The sequence below is a fragment of the Coloeus monedula genome (genome assembly GCF_965178545.1).
Source record: "Coloeus monedula genome assembly, chromosome: 4".
Taxonomy (NCBI): Eukaryota; Metazoa; Chordata; class Aves; order Passeriformes; family Corvidae; genus Coloeus; species Coloeus monedula.
Genome location: NC_138784.1, coordinates 50,515,763 through 50,531,154, shown reverse-complemented (window position 1 = coordinate 50,531,154; position 15,392 = coordinate 50,515,763). Strand labels below are relative to the sequence as shown.

Here is a 15,392-nt window from a genome sequence, read left to right as displayed (position 1 = left end):
ATTATTTACAAGTTGTGACAAATTGTGAACAAACACTAATACACGAATGTCCTAATGGAGCAACAGGGGTTGTCCACTGCAGAATGTTGAACCATACTGTTTGGCAGTACTTTAAGTACCTGTCTGTAGCAATGGAGGGAGAACAATCGTCTTAAAACTAGGAGCATCAACACAAGCATAACAAAATAGCATTCACCACTGCCTTTTCCAACAAATGCCATAGAATTTAAAAGGTAGGTTATTCATACCAGCAATAATTTTTTAACTTAGAGAGTTGCATCCACTGTAAGATAGAATTAGGTGACAGCATCATATATGGAAAATGTGATCACAACATTTAAAATATAAAGCAGAATGATTGGATCATAGCACATGATGAACAAACAGTTTTCAATTTTAGAGCAATAGAAGAGCACAATTAACAGCAGCTACAAAAGCTAAAGATTTTTAAATAAATAGACATAGATGACTGATATTCAAGAGACTTAAAAGAGTTGGATGAGGTTTTGCTTTAACATGAATATAGATTTCCAATAAATCTAGGAAAACAAATGAAGTTCTAAAAGAATGGAAGAATGCAAAATCCCTAACTGTATTTCTAAGTGGTAAACAGGACAGCATGGATAGGCCTGTCAGCCTGATACCAGTACCAAACAATGAATGAAATACAGGCTAAAGTGATATATGGGGAAAAACGAATGCAAAATGTGCAGATGATATTTGCTGGGAGGGAATGGGTGTGAGACAAAAAACTTGTGTTGGAAAAGACCCAGCACTTTTAAAAACCACAGGGATCAGGACAGATAATCAACCAAACGGAATTCTTGCTCAGGCATCAGTTATCAGTTATATTATCACAATATCTGCAATATGTTTTGATAATAGTGGGGTCTTCACCGTAGCAGACAACGTGTAAGTCATTCCAAAGGATGATATCTGCAATGAGACAAATTCAGACAAAAGCACAGAGGGACAATTTTAACAGTAAGATTGTTCTGGACAGTAAGAATATTCTGGAATTATTTCTTACATGCTGTCAGGGGTTCCCCATCATAATAGATTTTCAAAGCAAGTGTGGATATTTTCCTAGGAATATACTATTATGAAATAAAAATTCATTCAAAAAAAAACGCATAGCCTAGGTGATGCAGGTGTTAAGACTCCATGATCACAAAAGCTAGGTCTGACTTTGTAGTCTATGAGCAGTGTTGAGTTAGAATTGTCATCACCAGGTACTTAACGCCCCATGAAAATAAATGGGACCATACGTAATACTCCTTACGGCTGCTCTTTCAGGCAGTTTAAAACTTCAGGAACACTGCTGTATTTTATTTCATGTAGGAAGATATATGCATAAGCAGAAAAGAAATATTTCTAAAAGAAATGGGTTGTTGTTATTATTATGAATATTGAAGAGGTCTATGTCAGTAGCAGTTAACACTTGCAAGCTGAGGACTCTGTTGTGCCATGCACTGTAAAAAGTCTATTTCAGTTAGTTTCCAATGGATCTTACAACACAATTTGAAGACAGCGGTAGTCTGTATCCAGGGAACAGACGTAGTCATAGCTGTTGAAGGTACACATCCTACTACTTGGAAACACTTCTCCACTAATTCATGTGGCATGCATCACTTTAATACAGCATGGAAAAATTCTGTGTTCAAAGCTTAGCTGTATTCTGTTTTTTAATTATTCTCAATCTTTTATTAATGTGCTGAAGCGAGTGGGAAAATGCAAATATGAAATTACTGACAGCACATTTGCAAGTATTTAGTGGTTCATTTTGTTAAACAATAGTTTAAGACGTAAAATTTATAGGGTTTGGTAGTCCACAAAATATCTGTGCAGCAGTAGTAATGTTTTTGTATTCGACTTCTTTGTAACATTGCAGATGATAGGAAAATTTTGCAATGAAACTAAGGATCTAACCTCTCTGGTAAAATAAAGGGATGTTCCTCACAAACTAAGATTACAGGTATTAAAGAAATTTACAATTATTTTATCCTCTCACCACCCTCCACCCCCCCCCCCCCCCCCCCCCCCATTCCCCATTCTCGTCTTGATTTAGAGTGAAGACTTGAGTGCTGGGTGCAAAAAGCTTCATTTGAACTAGCCTGAGTAACTTCTGTGTTCATCATTTTCTTAATTGCTTTCCACTGTCTTGTCCAAGGAAGACTTTGCAAGGCATAACTGCATGGGCTATGATGTAATGAGATCTTATTAGTTAAACAAGACCAGACCTCAAGCTTAAGCAAAATAAATTCAGATAAAGTCTCTGCCCCTTGACCCAGCTATTTTGCAGTCTTTGAACAGTAAAGAAAGTTGGAATCTGGTCACAGGTACCAGTGTGAAAATTCCCCTGGCTGAAGGGAGACTGTCGAATGGTGTAAAACCAGAGTAGCTGGTTCTCACTGCTTTCTGCCTTGTCCAAAAAAAGCTTCTTAAGGGAAAAAAAAAAGCTGAGAAATTCAAAGGGAAGATGAACTATATCTTTATTGTGGTGATTTCTGGCCAGAATGTGGTCCCGTAGGAGCCAAAGCCAGAATCATAAATTACAAGCATATAGAGTTAACAAACTTACTTTATATTGTAACTTCAGCTGAGGAGCCAAACAAGGCAGGACAGAGCAGACCAAGAAAGAAGAAACTGTAACTAGTTCTGAAAGACCATCCAGCACTTCCTCTGAGCATATTTTTTTAAGAGGAGCAAATATGCCCTTCTATTAAGCTTTTTGCAAAATCTGCATTGTTGGTCCCCCAAAAAAACTACAATAATAAATATATTTACATATATGCAATACAGATATATGCAATATACATATATATATATGCAAATATACATAATAACATGTATTATAAATAAATCTGAATAACACTGAAGAAAATAAGGGGTACAAAATAGAAATAAAGCCTCACATGTCATGTATGCAGTATTTTTAGTAAGAAGTACAATTAACCTATCCTTTTCTGCCTGCTGAAGGTTTCTTTCTCTTCTCATTACTTAATGCTTTATTTGAGACAAGTTGGAGGGATAGTGAATCAGTGGTATCTTGAGATTATCTACAGCCTCCTTACTTTAAAGATGGTACAGGATATTCCTACTCAATATACCTGTAAAATCTGTAATTTTGTGCACCACTAGCTCAAATAGCATTATTGTCTAAATACTTCTTTTTCAACCAAATCTTACAGCTTAAGAGGTTTTTTAACAGAACTTTAAATTTTACATCTACTTTTCAATTAAAACTTATCATATTATTAACCTCTATGGCTAAGAGATGAGAAAGGATGTTCTAACCAATAGCTGGGATTCAGGAGGATTAATGTTTACTCTCACATTGTTGGTCTGACACCTACTTTGCAGAAAAAAACATAGTTTGAGGAGATTTAATTGGAATTTTTAGAATTGCAAGGACAATTTAAAGCTATTTAACCCAGTCTTTGTATATGCTCTCATAATACATGTATTATTACAGTATCAGTGGTGGGTTAATGTAGAACAAAGGAAAGAAAATTCATCTTACATAGCAAGTTCTTGAACTATGGTGTTCAATACCAAAAGATTATATTGACTACCTTTACTTTGAAAGGTCTTTCTTATCAACAGTAACGTGCAAACTTATAACTGGTTGAAGGAAAGCGACAACCTTCCTTACTTATCTCTGTGGTATTTCCTGTTTGTTTTCTATCTTACCAAGCTGTGCCTGAGAATAATATCATTCTTATGGGAATATGTTTTGGAAGAACCTTCCTCCACTAACTGAGCATTAGGGCCCAGGTGATTCACCAGAGCCAGGCTATCAGTGCTCCTATTTGAAAACAAAACAGTGACTGGAGGAATGATCATTACCAACGTCAGGTAACCAAATCCCTTGTAAACAGTACTGAGCTTACTGTGGCAGATATGTTTAACATAACTTAAAATCTAAGAACTAGCATTTCAGCCTGTAGTTAAGAGAGTTCTGGGAACCAATGCTTCTCAAAAAGAGTTGAGGATCAGAGTTCATAGTCATCTGGGTATAATTTCCCAATGTGACACAGTGCACAAAATGAGCTTAATAAATAGGCATCAGAGGAGTAATGAATGAAGATAGGTGTCGAAAGTTATTATGCGACTGTTGTATTTAGCACTGATGAAATCATTACTGTAATATTTTGTCCAGTTCTGGGGTCCATGGTTCAGGAATATTGTTGAAAAAGTTCAGAGAGGAGTCACAAGACTGACTTGGGGACTGTTAATCATGATTCAGGGTAAAAGACTCAAAGAGCTCAATCTGCTTAGTTTATCAGCTGAGAATACTAAAGATTGATTTGGACCTAACCTCTAAGCTGTTACCATGGGGAATTATACAGATTTTATTATGGACTCTTAAATCTATCAAATACATGAAATTAGCAATATAAGGAGGTAAAATAGTAGGAAAATCTGGACAAAATCATGCTAGAAATAAAGATGAGTATTTTTGCCAACTGAAATGAGCAACTTCCTATGGTCTGTGGCAGATACCTTCTCAATAGCAATCTAAATATTTTTCTAAAAGATAGTTTGTAGCTCAAACAAGAATTAATGTAGGCAGCTCTAACAGCTTGCTTTATACCATAGTACTTCTGGTTTTATCATCTGCAAAATTTTGAAAAGACAAGGTTGAAATACTGAGCTTTGGGACCTTGCAGCCATCAAAATAGAAGCCTTCAAATGTATCTGTACAAAACCTATGAGTCTAAAGAAAGAAAAGAAAGAAAAGTTCTCACTGGTCGTATATTGTTCTTAGAACAAGACTTTTAGGAGATACTACTCTATTAATAAAAAAAAAAATTAAAAATCCCAAATTAAAAAAAAAAAACAAAACCAGAAAAAATGCCAAGAAACTCCAAATAAGTTATAGGTATGGCACTGGAAGTTGTTTTACAAACATTAGACTAGTTTGTCAAGTGTATACTACTGTATAAAGTACTAATAACTCTGTAAGTAAAACCTGGGACTTTCATATTACTTTCCAGCAAAGAAAACCCATAGACAACAATTAATGAGTCACGTCACTCAGGAATGCTGAGAAGTTAGTAACTATTATTATTTGTATTACATAGAGGACAAATTGAGGGACAAAGAGAGACCAAGATCAAAGAGGAATTCTGGAAAGGAAACAAAAGATTTTTGAGACCTGATCCTGGGCTGTAACTAATTTTTTTTTTTTTAACCAGGCAAACTGTAAAGATCCTGGAAGGTGACATTCCTGTTCTTGTGTCAGTATCAACCCAGTGCTGTGTCCAGTGCAAGAAGACACACTGATGCTGAAAGTACCATCTCTTTCCAATGACACATAGGAAGAAAAGTCCTGAGCATTTACCCTGTAATTTATCCTCACTGCACTCATGCAAGGGAGAGGTGCTACTCATTTTGGTGTCTTTTCAAAATTCCAGTTTAGGGCATTAGTTTATTCTTACTTAAACTCATTGAATTTCTCTATGGATGATACTTTTCATAAACCTCCTTACAGAAAAAAAAATCTGTACTAAAATTTTGTAGTATTAAATGAACCAAACTGCATAGCTATACAATATATTTTACACAATTTTTGTAAAGAACCCTGCAGGAAATCAATTAATGGTGCATCATTGATTTGAAAGGGGTACAAATAAAAATAAATTATTAAATTATATTTTTATGCAAGACTGTTCTGTGCCACCAAATCTAAAATACATTTTTATGCCTTTTTTTACAAAATTTAGGAATTGCCTTCATGTTACCAATGTCCATTCCTCTGGTTATGTTATAGGTGGAAGACAAATTCAAAGATAAGTGATGGAAAGGACACAACAAATTAAGCAACAATCAGCTTACTGCACTTAAAGCAACAAAAAAAATGGACTTTGCAAGAAAAAAACCAAGTCCCATCTGTTACTAGCATTGAACAAAATCATCATAAAATGAACCAACAGTATTTTGGCCTTTGATCTCTTGGATGCTTTATGACAGAGGTTATAAAGCACGTAATTATTATTTGATATCAAGACAGCTCGAACTAACCTCATATTCCTAAGGCAGTGAGAGCCTTCATCACAAGTCAAAATCTGCTTGTGTGGAATAAATTACCTTACTGACGGAAACAAATCCCTTTCCTCTCAGTTTAATCCAGGCTTTTGAAAAGTTTTTGGTGGTTCAGAGATAGAAAACGTCATACTGAAATTCACCAGATCATAGGCATTTTCTGTTTGTTTCTGAAAGCTGTAGTTGTGATTTGTAAATCATGTCATCACTGAGGTTCCAGCTACTTTTAATTGTAGACTTCTTCCTTCCTTTTGCTCCTCTTCATCAATGGAGCTCAGCTCAAGATGGCTCTATGCTTTGGCTGCTGAGGTCCAGGAAAATTTGTAAGGCCTTTAATTCTGACATTTCATTCCTGCCATTGATATGAAACAGCCTACATTTGATGAGCTTCAGAAAACACGGAAGAGAAAAGTACACACTTGGATTTTATTTTCTCCAATAGGCAGTATTGAATAAGACTGGGCTTTGGTTTTTTACCTCCTTGAATAGAAAATTTTCAGGAATATCAGTGCTGCTTTTTTTTCTTTTAAGCATTTTAAAAGTTTTTACTGTAAATTGCCCAGCAGGAATGATGGGCACATCATGATTAAAACACCTTATTTTTATGTATACAGCAGACAATCATTTGCAGCAGGCACTGTACATATATATTGTGAAAAACAGGCACACAATAGAAGTTCTTTCACAAAAGAAATGTACTTTTCCAAAAGAGTAATGTACCTGTAACAAAAATATAGCAGCTAGACTAAGAACATCAGATCCAGGTCACACAGAACCATGACCAATATTTCAGCATTTCGAGTACAAGAACAAGAAAAGAAGACAATACATAAGCTTCATAATGAAAAACATAACAGAATAAACAGAGAAGATTCTTTTACTGGCAACACTTGAAGCTGAAAGGCAGCTCAAAGGGAGATGGGATGGGTTTTGTGCATGCCCTCACAGGATTAGGTAGCTCATAGAATGTTCTGTGTTTGAAAAAGTTATGTGTAACTGCTGCCCAGGTAGATGGCAGGTCCTGTTTTCAGGCAGCCCTTGCCCTGGTTTTCCCACCACCAAAATGAAACACTAACAATAAATACAAATTTGAGAATCAGGAGTTTTTTTCTAGTAGCATGCCACTTTCACTCTGATCAGTGTCTTCATGTGGCCAAAGACTTCTTTGCTGCACTCTGCTTTTTGCTCTATTTATCACTATGCCTTAATGGTGCACAATTATTATTCCACTGCTTTATAAAATCTGGACTTATAATAATAAAGATGACTGTTCTTCTGAGTACTTAGCCAGAATTTTATAGACAGATATTGTATTAGGTACTCCCGTGATGGGCACAATCAGCTCCATGGTCTTGTGTCCAGCTGGATGCTACAAACTAGACCTGGAGCTCAAGGGAGCATGTAAACTGTGCTTCTGCTCAGACCAGAGCTTTGAGCTCTGGCAGCAACAGGTGTACCCAGCAGCTGAGGTGCTGTACAGTCAGAGCCACACTGAAACAACCCTTCTTTTTTCTGCAAATTCCGCATTTGTCACTGTCTTGGCATTTGCAAGAGATTCTTAGGATTTGAGGAAGGTTTCTATTGCCCTTTCATTCTGTATACACACACAAAAGGTAGGGACAGACCCATCTAGTTCACAAAAATCCAGGCTACAAGGCACTGACTGTGAATTGTACATCTAATAACTTGTCTAGTGCATGGGAAATGAAGTCCTAACAAGTGAGCAAGCACAGTTCGCCATTTTCATAACTGAGACAGCAAAAAGTTAGGAGATTTTCTGTAATATTGAAAGCTTAGTTCCACTGATTTAGATGGGCAATTCTGCACTGGGATCATCATCACTACTTCATGACTCAGTGTTCCTTCCTCGTAACAAAGAAAGTGAAAGACAATGTACAGTATGGCACAGGATCAGGTATCAATCTCATGCAGAGCTACGAAATTATGAATGAAATTACATAATTGGATATATATATTTCATCACGTAATGAAATTATATAGAAAAGCTATGCAAATTATAGTATATTATAAATTTTATTATAACCAAAAGGAATGAAAAAAAAGACAAGATTTCTGAAAAAATCTGCCATTACTCTTACCTAGACAAGACAGCTTCCTTTTAAGCGAAGTCCACCTTTGGCATATTAGTATAAATTAGGGTGAAAGCCCCTGAAAGTATTAGACATATTATTAAAATCTGCTGGAAAACACAGTAAAATATGACTTAGAAGTAGAGTCATGGGAGAATGTAGCAATAGCAGTTCTTTCATATGTATTAAATATTCTGAGCAGGCTGACATTTATTGGTATAACTTCTTGAGTTCCCACAAATCTTCAGAGGGGTGTTTGAAAGTTCTTTATTCTGCTATGCAAGCTATGGTAGAAAAGAAAAATAACAATAAGAAACGTGTACACAGTCTGTGTTTGAGTCTGTGTAATCGTATATCCCAATGTGGAGTGTGATGCACGAGAACATGGCTTCATGCCAGATTTATGTTCCCTTGGAATTGTGGCTGACCCGAACATCAAGTTAAAATAACGTGTCCTTTATGTAAGTTGCATTTGGTCTAGCTACAAGTAAAAATGAAAGTAAGGGAAGCATTGCTTTCTGAACAAAATATGTTTGGCTCATCTTTATCTATCTCCTCAATAAATACATTTTTTTTTTGTAAGGTAGGTTGCAAGTATTCGAGAATGTCAGATGACCTCAGGCTTCTCAAAGAGATAAATCCTGGGGTAGGCAGTGTCTCATGATTAGAATAAGTAATCACCTGAAAGACCAATGTAAAGTCCATAGAAATCAAAAGAAATCTATTGACCTCAGGGAATTTTAGATCAGACTCTGGAAGAACTTGGAGGTATAACTCCTCTTGCACATCACTTCATTCATCTGCTCAGCAACTATAACATACCTACACATGTTGTGACAAGTGAGAGTCTGTCAAGTAACTCCCACAGCATTTTCCCCTTTCATCCTGTAAACTCCTTCATCAGTGATAAGCCTCTGTGCCCTGGCATCCATGTACCAGCTGAAGGGAGGAACCTGTTTGTAAACCAGATGCTTTGACATAGCTGGGACTTGGAAGGGAGGCAGCAGTACTTGGCAAACAAACTTGTAATAAGTGCACTTTGCTTGAAATGTTTATAATTTGTTCTTGAAAAATATGCTGAGAAGATGGGCACTAGACATACTGCTCAACTTTGAAGTTCAAGTTTGAAGGTGGGGATCCTGAATACCTCCCAATGAACATTTGAAAAAAACAACCTAGTGCTCTATAAAGTAAAGAATGTGCTTGAGGAGAGGGGGCAGGGAACGCTACTAAGTCCCATTGTCATGCAATCTGCAGAGAAATTACCAAGATCAGAGAAAGGCAGCTTCATTTATGAAGCAACAGGTTCATATGAAACCCTCCCAATTTGCTGGCAGATCTTTAATAGGAAGCACACAGGTATACCAAACATCCCTTCCAATCCATTTGAATACTTTCAACTCAGCAACACACTCAAAAATTAGGCAAGGTTGTAAGCAGAAAAGGAGTCTTATTTTTTGCTTCTTGCTCTCTTAAAATGAGACATATAAAGAAGGAGTTAATTTGCTCAGCTGAGATGTATGACGCCTACTTATGATCCACAAAATGCCATTACCAAGGAAAGATCAGCAGCTAGAGGTCCTCCAGGAGACAGTCTGATCAAGGAGGAAGAAAACCTCAGGTGCTCAAAATGTGAAGACTAACCTGAAGGTTTCTTTCCTTTGACAGTCTCATTGTTCTGCGGACAGAGAAGAACTGTCAGGTTACCCTCCATTCTGCAGGTAACCTGAGTAATTTTCTGAAATCAGGCTCAGCAAACTTACTGACATTTAGAATTTGGCTAAATAAAAAGGGGGAAAGGCATGGTGCTTTTATAGCTTATATCTTTATGAACAAAGAAATTCAGCTCAACGTAGATCTCACGCTGGCAGGAGATGCTACCACATGAAGGGAAGTTGAGGGAAGTTCAAAACCCTCAGGAATGTTACATCCAGTTCACCTTCTGTCAACTCTATTTCTTTTCCCTCTGTTCCCACCTTTCGTGCTTTACTCTCTTTTAATTGGAGAAGTCCTCTCTTTCCTGTAAGTCCGTAACAATTAGTGTGAACCAGAAAGGAGAGAGACATGGAGCTTGTATAGCAAGTGGCTATCCAGACAGCAGATACCTCCTCAACAACAAAGGTGGTTGGTTTGTGCAAGAATCTGTCTTTGAAGATGCTGTGAAGCTCTGGAGGCGGGTGGAAGGCAGGAACCTGGCATGAGCAAGGTGAGTTGGCTGAGGCTGATTTGGTGGGGAAAGCAATAAAGGAGTCCAGAGGGCTGCTCTTGGAAGGTGACAGGATCTGGGGTAGGGCAAGGTTGGAAGGCTGGACTGAGGCATGTTAGCTGGACCTTTAAATGAAGTTTCAGCAAGGAGAAACAGATTCTTGTACTCCAGGCATGGTCAGTGTGGCTGAAAGTTGGGGACCTAAAACCCCACAGAAACGGTAAAGAGCTGAACTGAAGTGACTCGGGAACCACTGCCTTAGAGTCTAAGTCAAAAAATAGATAAGACAGAAAGAGCCAAGAAAAAGGATACCTGGGGATTAACAATTGCATAAAAAGCAAAATAATAATATCACAAAAAATGTCTGTGTTAAATTAAGCGTGTGAATACTTTCAGTGATACCTAGTGGGACTACATGAGTAAAAATAAATACACAAGATAGAAACCTAAAATAGGAAATGGAGCATAAAACTGGGAAGAATGAATACAGAATAGAAAGGGCTGAGGAAAACAAAAGTGGAGAGAGACAAGAGAAGGGCAAACATATTTTTTAAGGGAAGCAAACTAGATTTCAAAAAAAAGACACTTTATTGATTATTTTCTGTTGATGGTTTAAATACACAAAAACATATTGAATACTGATAACGCTTTTAAAGGCTCAACTTAGAATATATTAAAGAAAGTATATTCAGCTTCCTTGGATTAGTAAGCCAGCAAGATTTGCATTTAAAATAAGTGTCCAGATCGTGCACCCTCTCAGGCAAGGTTAAACCAAACCAGAAAAAATGGCAGGGTCAGGGCCAAGGCAGCTGCCTGCACGCCTGTTATGTCTGTCATTGTTTGTTTTGTCTTTCTGGACTTGTAAGCCCTCCAGGCCTGGAGCACTCCCCATGGGGCCTGGGCAACCTCCACTGCCTTTGGTGGGCACCGAGGAAGGCTTTGTTTGTCCAGTATTTGGCTCAGGGCTGCCTGGCTAAGACTCGTAAGTTATAGGTTTAATAGCAGCAAAATATCATATACAGTCACTGAGATATGGCTGTGCTTGAATGCTTTCTCTGATATTGGGACTCTGTGCAGCCATGAGGTTGCATCCATGTAGAGCAAGGCAGTTTTGGATTGACACCATTATGATTGGTGTGATTGTGATTTCACCTAGGACAGGTGAAAAGGCAGTTTAAAAGCTGCTTTAAAGGCACGTATTATTGTCTCTCAGTAGTGGTGATAGGAGCTTTGCTGGCACTGGCACCATAGAGCAGTACTCAGAGGAGGGCATCCGGTGACTCTTTTGGTGGACACAGATGACTTGCTGTCCTGTTTCCATGTGCCAAGAACTAGTATTACAAGGGCAGAGAAGAGCTATAAAAGGTGCTAGAGAAACCTTCCAACACCCACACCCGCACCCTGGCGCTGGTAAACACTCCATTCACACCTGACGGAAGGAGCAGTGAACGCGCCTCGCCCACGGCACCCTTCAGACAGCTCTTCCCTCCGCTCAAAAGACCTGCTGACGGGTTAGGGTTAGCGTGGACCGGGGCCGGGACCCGCAAACGCCGGGGTCTCGGCGCGCTGCCCGGCCCCGCTCCGGAGGGGAGCGCAGGGAGCGCGGGCAGCGCAGAGGACGCAGGGAACGGAGGGAGCGGGGCGAGCGCAGGGAGCGCGGGCAGCGCAGGGAACGGGGGGAGCGGGGCGAGCGGGGCAGCGCAAGGAACGGGGGGAGCGCAGGGGACGCAGGGAGCGCAGGGAGCGCGGGCAGCGCAGGGAACGGGGGGAGCGGGGGGAGCGGGGGGAGCGCGGGCAGCGCAAGGAACGGGGGGAGCGCAGGGGACGCAGGGAGCGCAGGGAGCGCGGGCAGCGCAGGGAACGGGGGGAGCGCGGGCAGCGCAAGGAACGGGGGGAGCGGGGCGAGCGCGGGCAGCGCAAGGAGCGGGGGGAGCGCGGGCAGCGCAGGGAACGGGGGGAGCGGGACGAGCGGGGCAGCGCAGGGGACGCAGGGAACGGGGCGAGCGCGGGCAGCGCGGCGCTCTGGTGCCCCCGCGTGGCCGGCGGCGGAGCAGGGAGGGCGGGAGCCGCCCGCCCCGGGCCCTGCCCCGGTTAGTTACTCCTCACCCTGCGAGCGCAGCGGTGTGGGGGTGTAGGCAGGTTGGGCCTATGCGGGGCATACCGGGAAACATTACAGGATTCAACAGCACTTAACAGAAGAGTTCTTATTTGGTTTTTCTGTTTGGTTTAGGTTTGAGTTGGTGCCGTTGTCCGTTCTGTGTAGCTATCAGAGCGCTCCGGGGCGGGGCTCGCAGCGCCGGCGGGCGCGGTGCCGCTCGGGGGCGGTCGCTGTGCCGCCGTTGCGGTCCCCGCGCAGCCCCCGGGAATGCGCCGCTCCCGGAGCAGATGATCCCCGGGCAGAGGCACAGTTTCGCGTGCACGAGGTTCGGGGCAGCCCGTGGTGCCTGGAGTGCAGCAGGCCGAACTCAGCTTCTTTGTCTACTCTTGGTTTGGTTGTTTGGGTTTTTTTTTTTTTTCAAACTATGTGTTCTCAGGACATACATGTTAGAGTCCTTGGGTGCAAAATTTCTCTTGACATTGTGCCGGAGATCACGAATTGCTTCTAAAATGTTACAAATCTAGAGAATAAATTTCAAGGTAAATTTTTACTTCTGGAGTTGGGAGAGTCTTGATGTGAATCAGGTCTGTGCCACCTTATTGGGTATTTCATCTAGAAGCCTTGGACATCATATGTTGTAATTTGGCCAGTTTCTCTCCATTCTGTTAATTGGAGCAAACAGTGTCTGAATAAAATCTATCAGAGAAACTAGGAGTAAAGACAATGCTTGCTGGAAGGGTGACCCCTTATTTTATGATGTATCTGCAAAAAGAGTAGCCAAATCTCACAGTGCATCCATTCACCTATTTGGCCCAGTTTTTCCCCTTCTTTTGTGGCAATTACCATCTGAGGAGCAGTATCGACCTCCTCTTCACAGTTAGGGCATGCAGAAAATCCTGTGGACAGGTGGTTAATGGACCAGAGGGCCCAGAATACTCTTCATTGCAGACTCTGTTCTTGGACCTTTAGAGTTGAAACTTAAAGTCTGAGTTCCACTGCTGGAAGTGTGTTTCAAGTGTTACTCCCTGTGTGCAAATATGTATAATGTTAAGTGTAATTCAAGGTTGCCTTTACTGGATATTTTTTAGGCTTTTTTTCTTCTTTTTTTTTAATTGTAATTTTTCTACTTCTAAGGTATACTTTGTGGCTATGCTCTAAATCTATGCTCTGAATTTAAGAAAGCACACTGCAGTGCTAGAACTAACAGTACAAAGTACTGCTTGAGCATTTGGACAGTGGTCTGAGGCACTTGGTGTGATTCTTGGGGTGTTCTGCACAGGGGCAGGAGTCGGGCTCAATCCTGATGTGTCCCTTCCAACTCAGCATGTTCTATGATTTTATGAAAGTAAAACTTGCTGTGAGTTCAGTGATAAATTTCCTCTGTGCCCAGGAAATTCTGATTCCATTGAAGGCGATGGCAGAAATTCTAGTGTTTTCTAGAGTGTGAGAATTTCCTGCTATCCTTTGTTTATATAAAATTGCTCAGAGAGAGTGACAAACATTGCAGAGTTTATAGCTTGTCTTGGAAATAAATTGATCAGAAATCCACAGATATTTTATGTGGTCCTGTGTATTATTTCAACTTATGAATCAGCTTTGGGACTGCAGAAAAAGGCTTTACATGCTTGATCCTAAGGTTAAAGTTGATGTATAGTAGTATAAAGGCCATAAAGTGTGTAATCCATATATACATCTAGTTCATGAACAAGGCCACTTTTTCATAGTGGTAGAAAAATGCCTGAGAAGTTTCATATTGGAAAAAAATTCAAAGACTGCAAGCCAAGAGAGAAAGAACCAATACCATGTATTGCCTTGCCTCCAAGTGGAAGACTAGGGCCTGTCACATTCTGGAATTTAGTGATGACCCATCTTGCATATCTGAACATCTTGCACGCTATTTAGAGCTGGCATTAGCTGGGTCACTTGCTACTTTCAGTTATAACTCCCTCACAGAGAAGGTATATTAGAAAAATCAATAGAGAAATCAATACATTTTACCCAAGTTATCAGATGTGCTCCGGATGCTTAAGTTGCTAAATAGTATTTGATTCAAATAAAACGAATCTCACATCCTTTCTATTAAACTGAGAGTTGGCATATATTTCTCTTCCCTCCTTTTTCCATTCCCAGTTGAGAAGCATTTGCACTCTGGCACCAATTTATGTGGAATTCCAGTGTGGTTTTGAAATAAAATTGATTAGCATTTTCTCTTCTGAAAAACTGTCTTAACATCATCCCAACAATTATGGGAAATTAGATTGTATAGTATTTTTACTTTTAGTTTATTTCCCAAATAAAGTAATAATGCAGCATAACGAGGGGTTGCACAAGGGATCTCTAGGAGTACTTTAAAAAAGCAACAGTCAGTAAAGTGGAAAAATGAGGGAACAAAGACTGGATTTCACAGCAAACTGTTTCCATTGGATTTCATCTCTAGATATTGCATTGATATTTTATGTGCATACAAATTATGTTCCTTGGGAACACTATGGGGTAAATTAACAATGCATTGCACATGGATTTAGGCATGCAAACAACAAAAATGGGAGATTAGTACGAAGAAATTGTGTCCCTAAACCAGCATGTACTTAACTCATTGACAAACAGGAGCATCAGGAAAGAATTTTAGGACATACTACATTTTGCAGGAAGACACACAGCTTTTGGTAAAGGTGCTGGTAATGGTCTTATTTTTGGTAATGCCCTTATTCTTCAATTCTCTTACAACTGCATTAACCTTTAGTGTAAGACTGATCAGCTTTTTTTTTTTTTTTTTTTTTTGGCAAACTAATTCTTATGGTGGATATATGAAAAAAGCTAAATCCAGGGACTGCATGGTTTCATGGTGATAATGGGACATATTGCATCTCATATAGGTTAGAATCACACCCTGGCACCCTGGCAGTGAACTTCCAGTGAAATGGGAATTGCAGTTATTTCCAAAGCTTCA

The 15,392-nt window shown here is 39.9% G+C and overlaps 1 long non-coding RNA gene across 1 annotated transcript; it reads left to right on the top strand.

Moving 5' to 3' along the window:
- The first annotated feature begins 11,737 nt into the window (after nucleotides 1–11,737).
- LOC309572311 lies at nucleotides 11,738–12,990 on the top strand. The gene is made up of 2 exons (XR_014226357.1): nucleotides 11,738–11,855; nucleotides 12,575–12,990. It is a non-coding gene; the product is annotated as an uncharacterized lncRNA (long non-coding RNA).
- Nucleotides 12,991–15,392: the final 2,402 nt, after the last annotated feature.